The sequence below is a fragment of the Ammospiza caudacuta genome, chromosome 19, assembly GCF_027887145.1.
Source record: "Ammospiza caudacuta isolate bAmmCau1 chromosome 19, bAmmCau1.pri, whole genome shotgun sequence".
Taxonomy (NCBI): Eukaryota; Metazoa; Chordata; class Aves; order Passeriformes; family Passerellidae; genus Ammospiza; species Ammospiza caudacuta.
Genome location: NC_080611.1, coordinates 13,034,069 through 13,041,917, shown reverse-complemented (window position 1 = coordinate 13,041,917; position 7,849 = coordinate 13,034,069). Strand labels below are relative to the sequence as shown.

At 62.2% G+C, this 7,849-nt stretch overlaps 1 pseudogene; it reads right to left on the bottom strand.

Annotated features, from left to right (window-relative positions):
• Positions 1-244: 244 nt before the first annotated feature.
• On the bottom strand, positions 245-7,334 carry LOC131566023 (steroid 21-hydroxylase-like; annotated as a pseudogene).
• Positions 7,335-7,849: the final 515 nt, after the last annotated feature.

Sequence of the window (7,849 nt, the reverse complement as noted above, 5' to 3'; positions counted from 1 at the left end):
CCGACCAACCTTTCCGTTCCCTTGCCTTGCCTACCCCTCCTTTGCCGTTGCCCCCATTTCGACACATGACTCGAGGGGCGCGGACGGTCTCGTTCCCTCCCTGCCCCTCCTCGCTGTTCTCTCCCTCGGGTTTTTGCGTCGGGGGAGTGCTCCTGAGTGCCCCCGCTATGTTCGGAGCGAGCACTCCACCCTGCAGCGCCCGCTCCTCCAGGCCCTCGCTCTGGGGACGGCGCTCTACTCCCCTCCCGCCCCCAACAGCTCTAAGCCAATCGGTTGCCAGGCACACCAGGCCTCGGCCAATCAGAGCGCTTCATGCTTTGAGTCGCCTGTTGCCAGTCAGATCAGCAGAACGCAGCGCCCCGCACAAACCCGCCGTATCTCGCAGGGCTGCGAGCCCAACCCGGACCGCAGCCTCTCCGGGGAGGGCTTTGCGGAGCGGGGAAGTGCAAATCAGCCAGACCGCTATCTTCTGATGCTGTCCGAGGGCTGTGGCGGGTGCCGAGAGTGGCCGGTCAGGGTGGGCGCAAGGCTGGGCTTCGGGCGTTCCGGACGTTTAGGGGGTCCCAGGAAGAGCCGGGACTTGTGGGTTCAAAAGCACAAATTTTATTAGGAGGAGATAAATGGGGCCCTCCCACACTGCATTGACTCAGGCATCCGGGAGAGACCCAGCCATCTGGTTTTGAATGGGGGCACGCAGGGGTCAGGTGTCAGGTGAGTTGGGATGGAGTCACGCAGGGTTCAAGCAGAGTCAGATGGGGTTAGGTAGGGTCACAGCTGGGGTCATAGCCGGTGTCAAGGTGAGGCATAGGGTTGGCAGGGGTGAGGCCGATGTCAGGTGGGGTCAGTCAGGGGGTCACGGTCAGCCAGGTTCAGGCAGTGTCACACAGGCTCAGGTGAAGTCAGGTGTATTCAAGAAGGGTCAAAAAAACCTCAGGTGAGTCACAGTGTGTTCAGAAAAGTAATAAAGTGGTCAAGTGGAGTCAGGCCAGGGTCAGGGTAAGCCCGGGGGCTGGCAGGGCACCATACGCAGGCGAAAGGAGGGGCAGCGCAGCACCGTGCCCGGTGAGCCCCTCAGCCCCGGCAGTCCCTCCGGGCCCGGCTCCAGACGGAATTCCCGCAGGATCAGCCCCAGGAACACGAAGAGCTCGGCCCGCGCCAGCCCCTCCCCCGGGCACGATCGCGCCCCTCAGCCGAACGGCAGCAGCGACCGCGAGGGGGCGCCCGGCGCCAGGAACCGCTCTGGGGGGCGGCGGGTCAGCTCCGAGGGGTGCGGGGGGACCCGCAGGATCGGGGGGTTCCGGGGGGGGGACCCACAGGCTTGGGGGGAGCGGGCGCCATGGGGGGACCCAGGACTTAGGGGCGGACCTCCACAAGTTTGGAGGGTGCCTGGGGGTTCCCCAGGTTGGACTTCGGGGTTCAGAAGGGAAACATGGGGGTTTGGGGTGACCCAGGGGCTCAGAGGGAGCCTAAGATTCGGGGGAGACCCCAGGATGACAGAGGGGATTCACATGTTTGGGGAGGGTTCAGACACCTGAGGGGGGTCTCAGGGGTTTCGGCAGGGGGGTAGAGGGGAGGAACAGGTTTTGAGGGGGGTACACAGATATATGGGAGAACTAATGGGGATGGTGGGGGGTAACCACAGGTTTGGGGGAGGGGGTGTGGGGTTGGGGTGGTTCAGGCATCGGGGGGGGGGGGGACACTCATGACACAAAGGTGTTCCCAGGATACCCAGGAATCAGGGAAAACACCATGGCTGGGGGAACCCAGTTTGATGTTTGAGGAAACCCAGGAGTTCAGGGGGGCACTCAGAGTGCAGGCATACCCACATACCGGGCAGGAAGACCTCAGGGTGCTGCCAGATGTCAGGGTCCTGTTGGGCTGCCAGCAGGTTGGGGATCAGGACAGTGCCGGCTGCCACGGGGAGCCCCCCAAGACTGGAAGGGGACAAGGTGCATGGAGATAGACTGCGGTCTGCTGGGGGCTACTGAAAGTTACATGGGCCATACTGAGACCTACTGAGGCTCTCTGGGGGCTCACTAGGTATGACTGGATGTCTGTTTGGGTCTACAGGGTCTATACTGAGATCTGGTAGGTGCTGCTGGGAGTTACTGGGTGTCTGTTGGAGTCTACTGGGGCTCTCTGGGGTCTCCTGGGATCTATTAGGTGCCTACTGGAATTTGCTGATGCTATACTGGAATCTACTGGAGCCATACTGACACCTACTAGAATTTATTTGGGGTCTACTGGCACACTGGGTGGGATCTGCTAGCGCCATACTGGGATCTGGTGGAGTCCTACTGGAGCTCTCTGGTATCTACTGGCTATCTGTCGAGGTCTACTGGGGCCATACTGGGGTCTACTGGGCTCACTGGGAACTGCTGGACCCATCGTGAGCTTTTCTGGGGGCTACTGGATGTCTACTGGGGTTTCGTGGGGCTACCTTGGACTTACTGGGATATATTGGGAACTCCTGCTGGGATCTTCTGGGCTCTGCTGGGGCCTACTGAGGCTATTCTGGAATCTTCTAGGATCTACTGAGTGTCTGTTAGGGTCTACTGGGGTCATACCAGAACCTGCTGGGGCAAGTGGAATGTACTGGGGTTATACTGGGGCCTACTGGGACCTAATGAGTCTTACTGGGATTTATTGGGCCCTGTTGAAGCCTACTGGGTCCTACAAGGACTTACCAGACTGTACTGGTCTGTTGGAGTCTACTGTGGGCCTACTTCTACTGGGCCCTACTGGTAAATATTCTGCATATTCGGGTCTTACCCGGGCCATGCTGGGACCTGATGGGTCTTAGCGGGACTTGCTGGGGTCTAATGGGCTCTGCTGGGTTCTCCCGGACCCTACTGATGATACCAGGTGGACCCTTCCTGTTCTGTGGTGGTTGCCCCTCACCCAGGCTGGCCGGTGGCGGCTCCTCCCTGCCCTGGTACCTGGTGTGGCGCAGGGCGCAGTGGGGCAGTGCCAGGGGCGCAGGGGGTCGCAGCCGCAGGGTCTCGCTGACGGTGGCCTGAAGAAGGGGTAGGCGCCCCATGTCCCCTGGCCCGGGTGGTCCCTGTGCCCCCTGCAGCTCCGCCCGCAGCCGCACCTGCAGCTGCACAGGTGTGCCATGTCTGCCATGGGGCACCAGGGGAGGGGGTGCATCCCAGGGGGCACACAGTGGCAATGGGATGACAGGGCGACTCCCCAGAACCCCAGACCCCCCCAAATTCACCAACCTGCCCCTGGGACCCCAAACCATCCTCAAGCCTGGCCCTCTCCCTTGGCAACCCCCTTGAACTCCCAGATCCTCCCCAGACCTGTCCTGAGACCCAACCCCCACCCCAGACTTGCTCCTCCCTCCTCCTTGGGGACACCCCTGAGCCCCCAGATCTCTCTCTTAGGACCCTCTATCCCTGGACCCTGAGCCACCTCTCCATGGAAACCCCAAACCAAGGAGCCACATAGAGACACAGACACAGCTCTGAAATGTCTGAGAGATCCATGGGGCACCTCAGGGTGGTGCAAGGGCACAGTGTCAGCCATGGGGAGGAGGACGTGGGGGACATGTAGGACACAGGTGGGGATATGGGACCCCCAAGTACACACATGGAGCCCTGGCACTGTACAGGGGACAGAGGGTGCTCCACATCATCTGGGGGCAGAGCAGCAGGAAACCCACGGAGAAGGGAACATGAGGGACATATGGAACACAGGATGTAGGGGGGGACACAGAGGACCCCCCCAGGGCTGCATGGAAGACATGGAGGGACATGTGTTTCACCTCGGGGCGGTGCAGCAGGAAGGCCACAGCCCAGCCCAGCGCCGCCGCAGTGGTCTCGGTGCCCCCAATGAACAGGTCCACCAGCGCCATGTGCAGCCGGGGGGGGCTCAGGGGGCCCTCCCATGCCCCAGGATTACGCCCCAGCAGTGCCCCCAGAACTGAGTCCGGGGGAGGGGAGGGGCACGCCTGGCAAAGGGGTGACACGTGTTGGGGGTTTCTCCTGATCCCCAGCTGCCCCCAAACACGGGAGTCTCTTCCAAATCCCCAAGTCCACCTAAACCCCTGGCCCTCCCCAAGGCCTTACAAGCCTCCCAGACCCCCGGCTCCTCCCATCCCCTTGGGTCCCCCCAAACCTCTGTTTCCCCAAAAATATGTGGGTGCCCCCAAGCCCCTGGGTAGCCCCCAAACTCCTGGTTTCCACCCAGAACCTGAGTCCTTCCAGACCCCCATGTAGTTTCCAAAGCCCTGGGTTTCCCCTGAGGCTCTGTTCCAACTGCACCGCTCCTGACCTCGGGCTGCCTCCCAGCTCCCCGGGCCTCCCCACCTGATGCCGCTGGATCTGGGTCTCCACAAACATGTCACGGTGCTGGACAAGCTGCAGCAGCTTCCGCAGTCCCGGGTTGGGCAGGGCCTGCGCACAGGGACTCCATGGGGACCCCCACCGCCAAGAAACCTTTGACCTCAGAGAGACACCCGCTCCCCCAGAGATGCTGCCTGAGTCTCCTGAGCCCCAGAGATACCCTATGGCCGCTCCCCTGGGCCATACAGACCCCTCCAATGTCCTACAGGCATCCTCAGCACCACAGAGACACTTTACCCCACCTCAGCCCTATACAGCCCCCACAACTGCCCCTCCCAGGCCCAGAGATCCTCAACACCATATAGACCCTGTGACACTCACCCTAGCCCCACACAAACACTATAACCCCTGTCCAGCCCCATTAGAGTTATAGGGTCCCTTCCCAGTACCACAGACACCACCCAAGCTCTCTATGGACCCTATAAGCTCTCTGTCAGCCCTCCATACCCTTCTCCAGTCCCACACAGATGCTATAACCTCACTCCCAACCCCATATAATCCCACCAGCCCCATATCTCTCCCATGGGCCATATAATCCCCCTGAGACTCACAGCCCTTCCCAGGCCCCCAAGGGCCCATAGTCCCCCTGTAGATCTCCACAATTCCCTTATTGCCCCCATAGGGCTCTATAGCTCTGGGCTCCATAGACCCTCATGCAGCAAAAAGGCCACAGCCCCACAGCCACCCCCAGGAGCTGCCAGGCTCACCCGCAGCAGGGGCAGCAGGTCCAGCACCCGAACACTGCTGTGCCCCCAGACCTGCAGCAGCTCCCCCAGGCAGCGTGAGAAGGCCCGGAGCTCCCCTGGAGGGGGCACCTGGAGGAGAACACACCTGTGTACTGCCCAGTACTCAATTGTCTCTGGATCCCCCAGAACACCCCGAACATCATTTCAGACATTCGGGTCCCCTCAAATTCCTATGTGCCCCCAAACCCCTGCCACCCACACACAAATTGGTCAGTCCCCCCAAACAGCTGGATGTTCCCTCCACAGACTCCTGGGTCCCCCCCAAACCCTGGGCCCCCATAAAAACTGGGGTCCTCCTCCAAACCCCTGTCTCCATCCTGGGCCCCCTGCCAGATCCTCACCAGCTCCCCAAAGAGGAGGCGTGCGATGGTGCTGCAGGTGTGGAAGGTGAACACCTCAAAGGGGTCCAGGGGGGCCTCCCCATACGAACGCAGCTCCTGGGGGAAAGAGAAGGTTAGAGAGAGCCCCAGAGCAAATAAAGGGGGACTCCAAGGCTGGTTGAGGGGGTCGCACAAGAGAAGTGCAGAGCTCTGAGGGAGTTATGGGGACTCACAGGGATAATGCCCTTTTGGGGTGCAGAGGGTGAGGTTTGGGTGGGTAAGTTTTGGGGGACAGTGATGCGGGTGCAGGGTTTGGGGATCAGGTTTGGGATGCAGAGATTGGGGGATGAGTGCAGGGGGTAGGGTTTGGGGGGCAGTTTCCAGATGCAGGGGACATGGTTAAGGTGCATGGGTGGGGTTTGGGTGAAGGGAGTGAGGCTCAAGGTATCAGTTTTGGGGTGCATTGGCCAGGGTTTTGCTGGTCAATATTGTGTGGGGATCTGTTTTGCAATGCTGGGAGGATCAGTTTTGGGGGTGTCGTGGTTGCAGAAGGATCATTTTGGGCAGGAGTCGGTTTCAGGGTCTCACCTCACACAACTCCCGGCCCTGCAGCCAAAGGAAGGGCCCGAGACGCCCCCCAGCCCGTGCCAGTGCCCCCCGAACTGCTCCCCGCTGCCGCTGCCAGCCAGGGCAGGGGTCTCCCAGTGCCAGGTCCCGGCCCCTCCGTGACACCAGCAACCCTGGGGTTGGGCAGGAGCAGTAAGGGACCCCCAGAAACCCCCCAGCCCCTATAGGGACCCACCTCCAATACACCAGGGGTGTGCTACAGGGCCCCACTACCTCATAAAGCCTCCTTCAACCCCATAGCCGCTTCCTCCATGGGACCCTCCTAATGCCACCCTGGAGGCTGAAGGGTGTGTCTGGTGGGGCAGAGACTTCTAGAAACTGCCCTAGCCCCTACAGACAACCCACCCCTCCAGAACTGCCCCCCCCCCCCCAGTACCCATGTCCCCAACTCCATTGGGACCCCCTCCCAATCCCGTAACAACCCCTTCAATCTCATAGGGACGCCCTCAAAACCCATAAGGACTTGCCATCCCACAGGGCCCCCCCAAACCCTTAGAGACCCTCCCCGAGCCCCACAGAGAACCCCAGAAACCACACAGTGACTCCCTTCAAATCCCCCGAAGGGCTTCACTACACACAGGATACTCCCCAAACCCCACAGGAACCCCTCCAACCGCCCCCCACCCCGCCGCCATACCCAGATAGCTGTGGGGGCACCCCAGCCAGTCCCCCCAGTGCCGGACCAGCGCCTCGCGGATGGTCGCCACCGAGCTCGACACCAGCACCTCTGCAGGGAAGAGGAGGGGCTGGGGGTACTCCAAAACTGGGGGAGATCCCAAACCAAGTGGGGAGTCCTGGCGTGGGATTTTGGGGAGAGCATCGGGGGATTAGGGCCCCAAGAAAGGTTTGGGGGGGTTTGAGGAGAGGTCCCCACCGCAGGGGGAAAGGGCAGAGTTGGGGGCTCGGAGAGTCCCTGGGGAGCAGGGAGGGGGGTTTGGGGGGCTGTGGGGTCCCGGGCGGTTGGGTTGGTGTCGGGTTCGGGGGTCCCGGGCGGCTGGGGTGGGGTCGGGTTCGGGGGTCCCGGGCAGCTCGGTCAGGGTCGGGTTCGGGGGTTCCGGGCAAGTTCGGCTGGGGTCGGGGATCCCGCACTCACCGCGGCCCGCCGCGCGCAGGCGCAGCACGGGCCCGTGCCGCCGCGCCAGGCGGCTCAGGTGCAGCGCCCCCTGTGGGTGCAGCAGGTGCAGCACGCCCCAGCGCGGGCCGCGCCCATCGCCACGCCGCGACAGTCGCGACAGCAGCGACAGCGACAGCAGCAGCGACAGCAGGCCCAGCAGCAGCGCCGCAGCCGCCATGGCCCGCGGGGTGGGGGGGCGGACCGGAGAGCCCTTATATTGGGGAACCCCACAACCACGCCCCATGCAGCCCCACCCCCTAAGTCCTGCCCCTCTCAGGTGGCGCACACGCACCCTACTACGACAACCCGCCACCGCCAGCATAAAAGTGGACCCTGGGCCCAGCCCCATAAAGAGCGCCCCTTAAAACCCCACCCCTCGAGGCTCGGGCCTCACACGGGAGGCTTAAAGCCCCGTCTCACGTCAAGCCCTGCCCCGCACCGGCCGCTCTGCCTTTGTAAAGGGGAGCCCTACGCCCCTGCCCTGGAGGCAGCCCCCCATCCTCTATAAAACAGACCCGAAGTCCCTGCCTCGGGATCCCTGACTCCTGATGCATTGATTCCTCCATAAAGCAAACCTCTAATCCCTAACCCCCCAAAATGACCCCACCACTATAAAAGTGCCCTCTCAAGCCCTGCCCCTCCAAACACCACCTTATTAAGGGGACATTTTAAGCTTCACCCTCCTCCTCACCT